Source organism: Pleurodeles waltl, chromosome 3_1 (genome assembly GCF_031143425.1).
Source record: "Pleurodeles waltl isolate 20211129_DDA chromosome 3_1, aPleWal1.hap1.20221129, whole genome shotgun sequence".
Classification (NCBI taxonomy): domain Eukaryota; kingdom Metazoa; phylum Chordata; class Amphibia; order Caudata; family Salamandridae; genus Pleurodeles; species Pleurodeles waltl.
This window is the reverse complement of record NC_090440.1, coordinates 2,533,252-2,545,587: the sequence shown is the minus strand read 5'-3', so window position 1 is coordinate 2,545,587 and position 12,336 is coordinate 2,533,252. Positions and strand designations below refer to the sequence as shown.

The 12,336-nt window shown below is 52.5% G+C and overlaps 1 protein-coding gene across 1 annotated transcript in view; it reads left to right on the top strand.

Moving 5' to 3' along the window:
- Window positions 1–12,336, top strand: part of LOC138283661 (zinc finger protein 1 homolog) — a 129,955-nt gene that overhangs the window by 16,184 nt on the left and 101,435 nt on the right. The gene's annotated exons all lie outside the window — the stretch shown is intronic.

Below are 12,336 nucleotides of genomic sequence, written 5' to 3'. Positions count from 1 at the left end.
AAGTAAGATCTATAGGCAGCCTGACCATGTCAGGGACTGCATAAAGCAAGAGGTCCAGAAAATGTTAGAACTAGGAGTGGTTGAGCACTCTGACAGTCCATGGGCTTCTCCTGTGGTACTGGTACCAAAACCCCATTCCAAAGATGGAAAGAAGGAAATGCGGTTTTGTGTAGACTATAGAGGTCTCAACTTGGTAACCAAAACTGATGCTCACCCTATACCCAGGGCAGATGAGCTCATAGATACACTGGCATCTGCCAAGTATCTAAGCACTTTTGATTTGACTGCAGGGTATTGGCAGATCAAATTGTCAGAAGATGCTAAACCTAAGACTGCATTTTCTACCATTGGAGGACATTACCAGTTTACTGTAATGCCTTTTGGTTTGAAAAATGCACCTGCCACTTTTCAGAGGTTGGTGAACACAGTCCTGCAAGGGCTGGAAGCTTTCAGTGCAGCATATTTGGACGATATAGCTGTCTTTAGCTCCAGCTGGGATGATCACCTGGTCCACCTATGGAAAGTTTTGGAGGCCCTGCAAAAGGCAGGCCTCACTATCAAGGCTTCAAAGTGCCAGATAGGGCAGGGTAAGGTGGTTTATCTGGGACACCTTGTTGGTGGGGAACAGATTGCACCACTTCAGGGGAAAATCCAAACAATTATTGATTGGGTTCCCCCTACCACTCAGACTCAGGTGAGAGCCTTCCTAGGCCTCACTGGGTATTACAGGAGGTTCATTAAGAACTATGGCTCCATTGCAGCCCCTCTTAATGACCTCACATCCAAGAAAATGCCTAAAAAGGTATTATGGACATCAAACTGTCAGAAAGCTTTTGAGGAGCTGAAGCAGGCCATGTGCTCTGCACCTGTCCTGAAAAGCCCTTGTTACTCTAAAAAATTATATGTCCAAACTGATGCATCTGAATTAGGAGTAGGGGCAGTCCTATCACAACTTAATTCTGAGGGCCAGGATCAACCTGTTGCTTTTATTAGTAGGAGGTTGACCCCTAGAGAAAAGCGTTGGTCTGCCATTGAGAGGGAGGCCTTTGCTGTGGTCTGGGCTCTGAAGACGTTGAGGCCATACCTGTTTGGCACTCACTTCATTGTTCAGACAGACCACAAACCTCTACTTTGGCTAAAACAAATGAAAGGTGAAAATCCTAAATTGTTGAGGTGGTCCATATCCCTGCAGGGAATGGACTATACAGTGGAACATAGACCTGGGAGTAGCCACTCCAATGCAGATGGACTCTCCAGATATTTCCACTTAGACAATGAAGACTCATCAGGTCATGGCTAGTCTTATTGTCCTTCGTTTGGGGGGGGGGGGTTGTGTAGGAAAGTACCATCTTGCCTGGCATGTTACCCCCATTTTTCACTATATATATGTTGTTTTAGTTGTATGTGTCACTGGGACCCTGGTAACCCAGGACCCCAGTGCTCATAAGTGTGCCTGAATGTGTTACCTGTGTAGTGACTAACTGTCTCACTGAGGCTCTGCTAATCAGAACCTCAGTGGTTATGCTCTCTCATTTCTTTCCAAATTGTCACTAACAGGCTAGTGACCATTTTTACCAATTTACATTGGCTTACTGGAACACCCTTATAATTCCCTAGTATATGGTACTGAGGTACCCAGGGTATTGGGGTTCCAGGAGATCCCTATGGGCTGCAGCATTTCTTTTGCCACCCATAGGGAGCTCTGACAATTCTTACACAGGCCTGCCACTGCAGCCTGAGTGAAATAACGTCCACGTTATTTCACAGCCATTTTACACTGCACTTAAGTAACTTATAAGTCACCTATATGTCTAACCTTTACCTGGTAAAGGTTAGGTGCAAAGTTACTTAGTGTGAGGGCACCCTGGCACTAGCCAAGGTGCCCCCACATTGTTCAGAGCCAATTCCCTGAACTTTGTGAGTGCGGGGACACCATTACACGCGTGCACTACATATAGGTCACTACCTATATGTAGCTTCACAATGGTAACTCCGAATATGGCCATGTAACATGTCTATGATCATGGAATTGCCCCCTCTATGCCATCCTGGCATAGTTGGCACAACCCCATGATCCCAGTGGTCTGTAGCACAGACCCTGGTACTGCCAAACTGCCCTTCCTGGGGTTTCACTGCAGCTGCTGCTGCTGCCAACCCCTCAGACAGGCAGCTGCCCTCCTGGGGTCCAGCCAGGCCTGGCCCAGGATGGCAGAACAAAGAACTTCCTCTGAGAGAGGGTGTTACACCCTCTCCCTTTGGAAAATGGTGTGAAGGCAGGGGAGGAGTAGCCTCCCCCAGCCTCTGGAAATGCTTTGTTGGGCACAGATGTGCCCAATTCTGCATAAGCCAGTCTACACCGGTTCAGGGGACCCCTTAGCCCTGCTCTGGCGCGAAACTGGACAAAGGAAAGGGGAGTGACCACTCCCCTGACCTGCACCTCCCCTGGGAGGTGTCCAGAGCTCCTCCAGTGTGCTCCAGACCTCTGCCATCTTGGAAACAGAGGTGCTGCTGGCACACTGGACTACTCTGAGTGGCCAGTGCCACCAGGTGACGTCAGAGACTCCTGCTGATAGGCTCCTTCAGGTGTTAGTAGCCTATCCTCTCTCCTAGGTAGCCAAACCCTCTTTTCTGGCTATTTAGGGTCTCTGTCTCTGGGGAAACTTCAGATAACGAATGCATGAGCTCAGCCGAGTTCCTCTGCATCTCTCTCTTCACCTTCTGATAAGGAATCGACTGCTGACCGCGCTGGAAGCCTGCAAACCTGCAACATAGTAGCAAAGACGACTACTGCAACTCTGTAACGCTGATCCTGCCGCCTTCTCGACTGTTTTCCTGCTTGTGCATGCTGTGGGGGTAGTCTGCCTCCTCTCTGCACCAGAAGCTCCGAAGAAATCTCCCGTGGGTCGACGGAATCTTCCCCCTGCAACCGCAGGCACCAAAAAGCTGCATTACCGGTCCCTTGGGTCTCCTCTCAGCACGACGAGCGAGGTCCCTCGAATCCAGCAACTCTGTCCAAGTGACCCCCACAGTCCAGTGACTCTTCAGTCCAAGTTTGGTGGAGGTAAGTCCTTGCCTCACCTCGCTGGGCTGCATTGCTGGGAACCGCGACTTTGCAGCTACTCCGGCCCCTGTGCACTTCCGGCGGAAATCCTTCGTGCACAGCCAAGCCTGGGTCCACGGCACTCTAACCTGCATTGCACGACTTTCTAAGTTGGTCTCCGGCGACGTGGGACTCCTTTGTGCAACTTCGGCGAGCACCGTTTCACGCATCCTCGTAGTGCCTGTTTCTGGCACTTCTCCGGGTACTACCTGCTTCAGTGAGGGCTCTTTGTCTTGCTCGACGTCCCCTCTCTCTTCAGGTCCAATTTGCGACCTCCTGGTCCCTCCTGGGCCCCGGCAGCGTCCAAAACCGCCAAACGCACGATTTGCGACTAGCAAGGCTTGTTGGCGTCCTTCCGGCGGGAAAACACTTCTGCACGACTCTCCAAGGCGAGAGGGATCCGTCCACCAAAGGGGAAGTCTCTAGCCCTTTTCGTTCCTGCAGAAACCTCAGCTTCTTCTGTCCAGTAGAAGCTTCTTTGCACCCGCAGCTGGCATTTCCTGGGCATCTGCCCATCTCCGACTTGCTTGTGACTTTTGGACTTGGTCCCCTTGTTCCACAGGTACCCTAGATTGGAAATCCACAGTTGTTGCATTGCTGGTTTGTGTCTTTCCTGCATTATTCCTCTAACACGACTTCTTTGTCCTTAGGGGAACTTTAGTGCACTTTGCACTCACTTTTCAGGGTCTTGGGGAGGGTTATTTTTCTAACTCTCACTATTTTCTAATAGTCCCAGCGACCCTCTACAAGGTCACATAGGTTTGGGGTCCATTCGTGGTTCGCATTCCACTTTTGGAGTATATGGTTTGTGTTGCCCCTATCCCTATGTTTCCCCATTGCATCCTATTGTAACTATACATTGTTTGCACTGTTTTCTAAGACTATACTGCATATTTTTGCTATTGTGTATATATCTTGTGTATATTTCCTATCCTCTCACTGAGGGTACACTCTAAGATACTTTGGCATATTGTCATAAAAATAAAGTACCTTTATTTTTAGTATAACTGTGTATTGTGTTTTCTTATGATATTGTGCATATGACACTAGGTGGTACTGTAGTAGCTTCACACGTCTCCTAGTTCAGCCTAAGCTGCTCTGCTAAGCTACCATTATCTATCAGCCTAAGCTGCTAGACACCCTATACACTAATAAGGGATAACTGGGCCTGGTGCAAGGTGCAAGTACCCCTTGGTACTCACTACAAGCCAGTCCAGCCTCCTACACCTCGTGAACTGCAGCTGCTAGGGCTCCTTTGCACCTTTCCATGGAATTCTTCGTGCACAGCCAAGCCCAGGTCCCCAACACTCCGTCCTGCATTGCTCAACTCCCTGATTTGACCTCTGGTTTCGTGGGACCCTCTTTTGTAGTGTTGAGGCGACCGCCGTGCTCACTCTTGTTGAACCCGTGTTCAAGGACTTCTGCAGGTGCTACCTTCTTGTGCGTGGGCTCTCTACGTTGCTGAGGGCCTCCTCTGTCTCCTCTCCCAAGTGGCGACATCCTGGGGCCGGGCAGCAACCTTTTTCTTCAACTGCGACTCTTGCAGCTAGCAAGGCTTGTCTGCAGTCTTTTGCCAAAGAAACATCTCTGCATCCTCCAGCACTCCGTGTGAGAGCTTCTGCATGAAGGAGAAGTTCCTGGCACCTTTCCTTGTTGCAGAATCTTCAGCTTCTTCCATCCAGAGGCAGCCATTTTGCACCTTCATCCGGGGTTTAGTGGGCTCCTGCCTCCCCTGGACACTTTCACAAGACTTGGTCCCCTTCCTGTGCAGGTCCTCAGGTCCAGGAATCCGTCTTCAGTGCTTTGCAGTCTGTTGTGGTCTTTGCAAAATCCTCTATTACAAGTTTAGTGTGTTTCTAGGGAAATAGTAGTACTTTACTCTTACTTTTCAGGGTCTTAGGTTGGGGTATCTTGGACACCCTTAGTGTTTTCTTACACTCCCAACGACCCTCTACACACTACACTAGCCTCTGGGTCCATTCGTGGTTCGCATTCCACTTTCTTAGTATATGGTTTGTGTTGCCTCTAGGCCTATTGCATCCTATTGTATTCTACAGTGTTTGCACTACTTTCTGACTGTTTTACGTACCTGATTTTGGTTTGTGTGTATATTTTGTGTATTTTACTTACCTCCTAAAGGAGTATATCTTCTGAGATATTTTTGGCTCATTGTCACTAAAATAAAGTACCTTTATTTTTAGTAACTCCTGAGTATTGTGTTTCTTATGATATAGTGCTATATGATATAAGTGGTATAGTAGGAGCTTTGCATGTCTCCTAGTTCAGCCTAAGCTGCTCTGCTATAGCTACCTCTATCAGCCTAAGCTGCTAGAACATTACTAATCTACTAATAAGGGATAACTTGACCTGGCACAAGGTGTAAGTTTGATCAGTTTCCCACAATAAGCCAGGCTAGCCTCCTACAAAAGGTTACAGGGAAGTTATAGTCAGGAAATAGAATTAAGCAAACTCACCCTGTCCTCTGTGTCCCTGCAGTGACAGTTCATCCTATCCTCCCTGTCCCTGTACTGACAGCCCACCTTGTCCCCTCCCTGTCCCTGTACTGACAGCTCACCCTGTCCTCTCCTGTCCCTGCACTGAAAGCTCACCCTGCACCCCTCCCTGTCCCTGCACTGACAGTTCACTGTGTCCTCTCCTGTCCCTGCAGTGACAGCTCATCCTGTCCTCTGTCCCTGCAGTGATAGCTCACCCTGTCCTCTCTGTCCATGCAGTGTCCTCTCTGTCCATGCATTGACAGCTCACCCTATCGTCTCTGTCCCTGCAGTGACAATCCACCCTGTCCCCATCCCTGTCCCTGCAGTGACAGCTCACTCTGTCCTCTCCTGTCCCTGCAGTGACAGCTCACTCTGTCCTCTCCTGTCCCTGCAGTGACAGCTCACCCTGTCCTCTGTCCCTGTAGTGACAGCTCACCCTGTCCCCTCTCTGTCCCTGCAGTGACAGCTCACCCTGTCCCCTCTCTGTCCCTGCAGTGACAGCCCACCCTGTCCCCTCCCTGTCCCTGCAGTGACAGCTCACCCTGTCCTCTCCCTGTCCCTGCACTGACAGTTCACCATGTCCCCTCACTGGAGTGACAGCTCACCCTGTCCTCCCTGTCCCTGCAGTGACCACTCACACTGTCCCTTCACTGGAGTGACAGCTCACCCTGTCCCCTCCCAGTCCCTGCAGTGACAGCTGACCTGCCCTCTCTGTCCATGCAATGATAGCTCACCCTGTCCTCTCGGTCCATGCAGTGTGTTCTCTGTCCATTCAGTGACAGTTCATCCTATCCTCCCTGCAGTGACAGCTCACCCTGTCCCCTCCCAGTCCCTGCAGTGACAGCTCACCCTGTCCTTTCTGTCCATGCAGAGACATCTCACCCTTTCCTGTCCCTGGAGTTATAACTCAAACTGTCCTTGCTGTCCCTGCTTTGACAGCTCACACTGCCCTCTCTATCCATGCAGTGCCAGCTCACCTGCCCTCACTGTCCATGCAGTGATAGCTCACCCTATCTTCTCTGTCCATGCAGTGTCCTCTCTGTCCCTGCAGTGACAGCTCACCCTATCTTCTCTGTCCCTGCAGTGACAGCTCACCCTATCTTCTCTGTCCCTGCAGTGACAGCTCACCCTGTCCCCTCTGTCCCTGCAGTGACAGCCCACCTTGTCCCCTCCCTGTCCCTGTACTGACAGCTCACCCTGTCCCCTCCCTGTCCCTGCACTGAAAGCTCACCCTGCACCCCTCCCTGTCCCTGCACTGACAGTTCACCGTGTCCTCTCCTGTCCCTGCAGTGACAGCTCATCCTGTCCTCTGTCCCTGCAGTGACAGCTCATCCTGTCCTCTGTCCCTGCAGTGATAGCTCACCCTGTCCTCTCTGTCCATGCAGTGTCCTCTCTGTCCATGCACTGACAGCTCACCCTATCGTCTCTGTCCCTGCAGTGACAGTCCACCCTGTCCCCATCCCTGTCCATGCAGTGACAGCTCACTCTGTCCTCTCCTGTCCCTGCAGTGACAGCTCACTCTGTCCTCTCCTGTCCCTGCAGTGACAGCTCACCCTGTCCCCTCTCTGTCCCTGCAGTGACAGCCCACCCTGTCCCCTCCCTGTCTTGCAGTGACAGCTCACCCTGTCCTCTCCTGTCCCTGCACTGAAAGCTCACCCTGTCCCCTCCCTGTCCCTGCACTGACAGTTCACCATGTCCCCTCACTGGAGTGACACCTCACCCTGTCCCCTCCCTGCCCATGCACTGGCAGCTCACCCTGTCCTCCCTGTCCCTGCAGTGACAACTCGCACTGTCCCTTCACTGGAGTGACAGCTCACCCTGTCCCCTCCCTGTCGATGCACTGACAGCTCTCCCTTTCCTTGCAGTGACAGCTCACCCTGTCCCCTCCCTGTCTCTGCACTGACAGCTCACCCTGTCCTCTCGTTGTCTCTGCAGTGACAGCTCACCCTGTCCTACCTGTCCCTGCAGTGATAGCGCACCCTGTCCTCTCCTGTCCCTGCACTGACAGCCCACCCTGTCCATGCAGTGACAGTTCACCCTGTCCCCTCTCTGTCCGTGCAGTGACAGCTCACCCTGCCCCCTCCATGTCTCTGCAGATACAGCTCACCCTGTCCCCTCCCTGTCCCTGCACTGAAAGCTCACCCTGTCCCCTCCCTGTCCCTGCACTGACAGTTCACCGTGTCCTCTCCTGTCCCTGCAGTGACAGCTCATCCTGTCCTCTGTCCCTGCAGTGATAGCTCACCCTGTCCTCTCTGTCCATGCAGTGTCCTCTCTGTCCATGCATTGACAGCTCACCCTATCGTCTCTGTCCCTGCAGTGACAGTCCACCCTGTCCCCATCCCTGTCCCTGCAGTGACAGCTCACTCTGTCCTCTCCTGTCCCTGCAGTGTCAGCTCACTCTGTCCTCTCCTGTCCCTGCAGTGACAGCTCACCCTGTCCCCTCTCTGTCCCTGCAGTGACAGCCCACCCTGTCCCCTCCTTGTCCCTGCAGTGATAGCTCACCCTGTCCTCTCTGTCCATGCAGTGTCCTCTCTGTCCATGCATTGACAGCTCACCCTATCGTCTCTGTCCCTGTAGTGACAGTCCACCCTGTCCCCATCCCTGTCCATGCAGTGACAGCTCACTCTGTTCTCTCCTGTCCCTGCAGTGACAGCTCACTCTGTTCTCTCCTGTCCCTGCAGTGACAGCTCACTCTGTTCTCTCCTGTCCCTGCAGTGACAGCTCACTCTGTTCTCTCCTGTCCCTGCAGTGACAGCTCACTCTGTCCTCTCCTGTCCCTGCAGTGACAGCTCACTCTGTCCTCTCCTGTCCCTGCAGTGACAGCCCACCCTGTCCCCTCTCTGTCCCTGCAGTGACAGCCCACCCTGTCCCCTCCTTGTCCCTGCAGTGACAGCTCACCCTGTCCTCTCCTGTCCCTGCACTGAAAGCTCACCCTGTCCCCTCCCTGCCCCTGCACTGACAGTTCGCCATGTCCCCTCACTGGAGTGACACCTCACCCTGTCCCCTCCCTGCCCATGCACTGACAGCTCACCCTATCCTCCCTGTCCCTGCAGTGACCACTCACACTGTCCCTTCACTGGAGTGACAGCTCACCCTGTCCCCTCCCTGTCGATGCACTGACAGCTCACCCTTTCCCTGCAGTGACAGCTCACCCTGTCCTCCCTGTCCCTGCAGTGACAGCGCACCCTGTCCTCTCCTGTCCCTGCACTGACAGCTCACCCTGTCCATGCAGTGACAGTTCACCCTGTCCCCTCTCTGTCCGTGCAGTGACAGCTCATCCTGCCCCCTCCATGTCTCTGCAGATACAGCTCACCCTGTCCCTGCACTGAAAGCTCACCCTGTCCCCTCCCTGTCCCTGCACTGACAGTTCACCGTGTCCTCTCCTGTCCCTGCAGTGACAGCTCATCCTGTCCTCTGTCCCTGCAGTGATAGCTCACCCTGTCCTCTCTGTCCATGCAGTGTCCTCCCTGTCCATGCAGTGACAGCTCACTCTGTCCTCTCCTGTCCCTGCAGTGACAGCTCACTCTGTCCTCTCCTGTCCCTGCAGTGACAGCTCACTCTGCCCTCTCCTGTCCCTGCAGTGACAGCTCACCCTGTCCCCTCTCTGTCCCTGCAGTGACAGCCCACCCTGTCCCCTCCTTGTCCCTGCAGTGACAGCTCACCCTGTCCTCTCCTGTCCCTGCACTGAAAGCTCACCCTGTCCCCTCCCTGTCCCTGCACTGACAGTTCGCCATGTCCCCTCACTGGAGTGACACCTCACCCTGTCCCCTCCCTGCCCATGCACTGACAGCTCACCCTGTCCTCCCTGTCCCTGCAGTGACCACTCACACTGTCCCTTCACTGGAGTGACAGCTCTCCCTGTCCCCTCCCTGTCGATGCACTGACAGCTCACTCTTTCCCTGCAGTGACAGCTCACCCTGTCCCCTCCCTGTCTATGCACTGACAGCTCACCCTGTCCTCTCGTTGTCTCTGCAGTGACAGCTCACCCTGTCCTCTCGTTGTCTCTGCAGTGACAGCTCACCCTGTCCTCCCTGTCCCTGCAGTGACAGCGCACCCTGTCCTCTCCTGTCCCTGCACTGACAGCTCACCCTGTCCTCTCTGTCCATGCAGTGACAGTTCACCCTGTCCCTTCTCTGTCCGTGCAGTGACAGCTCACCCTGCCCCCTCCATGTCTCTGCAGATACAGCTCACCCTGTCCCCTCCCTGTCCCTGCACTGAAAGCTCACCCTGTCCCCTCCCTGTCCCTGCACTGACAGTTCACCGTGTCCTCTCCTGTCCCTGCAGTGACAGCTCATCCTGTCCTCTGTCCCTGCAGTGACAGCTCATCCTGTCCTCTGTCCCTGCAGTGATAGCTCACCCTGTCCTCTCTGTCCATGCAGTGTCCTCTCTGTCCATGCATTGACAGCTCACCCTATCGTCTCTGTCCCTGCAGTGACAGTCCACCCTGTCCCCATCCCTGTCCCTGCAGTGACAGCTCACTCTGTCCTCTCCTGTCCCTGCAGTGACAGCTCACTCTGTCCTCTCCTGTCCCTGCAGTGACAGCTCACCCTGTCCCCTCCCTGTCCCTGCAGTGACAGCTCACCCTGTCCTCTCCTGTCCCTGCACTGAAAGCTCACCCTGTCCCTGCACTGACAGTTCGCCATGTCCCCTCACTGGAGTGACACCTCACCCTGTCCCCTCCCTGTCGATGCACCGACAGCTCACCCTTTCCCTGCAGTGACAGCTCACCCTGTCCCCTCCCTGTCTATGCACTGACAGCTCACCCTGTCCTCTCGTTGTCTCTGCAGTGACAGCTCACCCTGTCCTCCCTGTCCCTGCAGTGACAGCGCACCCTGTCCTCTCCTGTCCCTGCACTGACAGCTCACCCTGTCCTCTCTGTCCATGCAGTGACAGTTCACCCTGTCCCCTCTCTGTCCCTGCAGTGACAGCTCACCCCGCCCCCTCCATGTCTCTGCAGATACAGCTCACCCTGTCCCCTCTCTGTCCCTGCAGTGACAGCTCACCCGGTCCTCTCACTGGAATGACAGCTTACCCTATCCCCTCCCTGTCCACGCACTGACAGTTGACCCTGTCCTCCCTGTCACTGCAGTAAAAAGAACCGCAAGTCCTGTGAATCAGCAACATATATAGGCTTTGTGAGAGCAAAAAAGTATTTTATGATACCTAAAACATCTTCTATGAGTTCCAAGTTGTAAAAGGGGGTTTGGAATCCGTTACAAAATGTAATTAGGAGGGGACTTGAAAGGGGCACTCTGTCCTTGTTAGGGTCGAGTCTGCGTTGCATGCGCTTGCGCATGCGTATCGCAGCGAGACGCTTTATTGTTTAGAAAGGGCTCGGAGCCCTGTCGACATCACGTCAGTGTTTTTCATTGGTTCGTGGGCTAGCCTAATAAAATCTGCTTGCTTTCATTAGTCGAAGGCATGCATACGTCATGCCATTTCCGGTGGTTAGCCCTCCTCGAGTGCATCGACCAAGTACAGAAAACATGCAGGGCTCGCTGTTTTCTCTCCGGCTCGTGGACTACTTTTTCTCTCATTTACTAGCGCGATTTTGCTTGGCAGAAGTTGAGCGCCTTACATAGTTAATTGCACTTTTTCGGGTTACGTACATAAATGCACTTTAGCCGATAGGTGAAAAGTCGGGTTAGGAGTTTACAATGCTATCAGCTCTAACATGAGCAAACACGAGACCAGTTGCATTGCAAATGCTTGTTTAGGAGTTGCAATGGGACAAACATACCAATGCTTTGCTACTGCAACTGTGGTCTCGAAACATTGCTTAGATCCCAACACCTCAAAGGAAGTAGTACCTGATTCACAAAGTGGAAATTGACCCTGTGGATCAGCTTCTCCTTTTGTTTCTTTAATGGAAATGAGATATTTTTACAACATGTTGCCACACACAGCCAAATGCACTATTGTCATACAGCATTTTAATACATCGGTCGCATCACAAACTGCAAACCAGTTGGTTGCAAATGGCACATCATGGTTTGCAAACATGTTTGTGTACATTAGGCCCCTAAAGACCTAATACAGTGCAGAATTTGATGGATTGACAGATAAAATATATTATTTCCAGGCCAAAATGGCATGCACCACTGCACTCATTCCAAGAGATTCCAGGGAGCCCAGCACAGAGTCCATTGCAGGAATCTAACTGAGTCTTGATTGGGGTCATTCACCAAGGTATGGACCTTTACAAAAGACAAGACGATAGAGGCTTGAGAAGAAGCAGCTCTTAGTTACAGTATGTATGTGATGTTTAAGAGGGCCTTTGTATTCGAATAGAAACCCTATATTTTATCATTTTTGTGCCAGGGTAAATTTTTGACTACAAATGTTGAGAATTACATGGTAATTTAGATCCAAAGATATTAAGTTTGGTTGTAGATTCATAAGGTTATGTGCATCGATGAGAATCTGTATGAAGTGTCCCGCACAAACGTCTGCCCTGTGGGTTCATTGAGTGCGTTACAGGTTGTAGGTGCTTCACGTATAGCCTTGGCGTGGGGTCTGTGCTCAGAGAAGTCACTCACGAGTATATGCACTGGGCCGTACCAACCCTCTTATTGCATTAGCTGCAGCCTGCAGGTACACTACAGAGACAAGCTATGTTGGAGAGTGGGAATGTAGTGTATAATGCTTTGTGTTACAAATATTGGGGGGGCTTACAAGTTTGGCTTAATCCGGAGCTTATGGAGACCCTTCCTGGATGCTGAAACCTTCCAAGATAAGGCT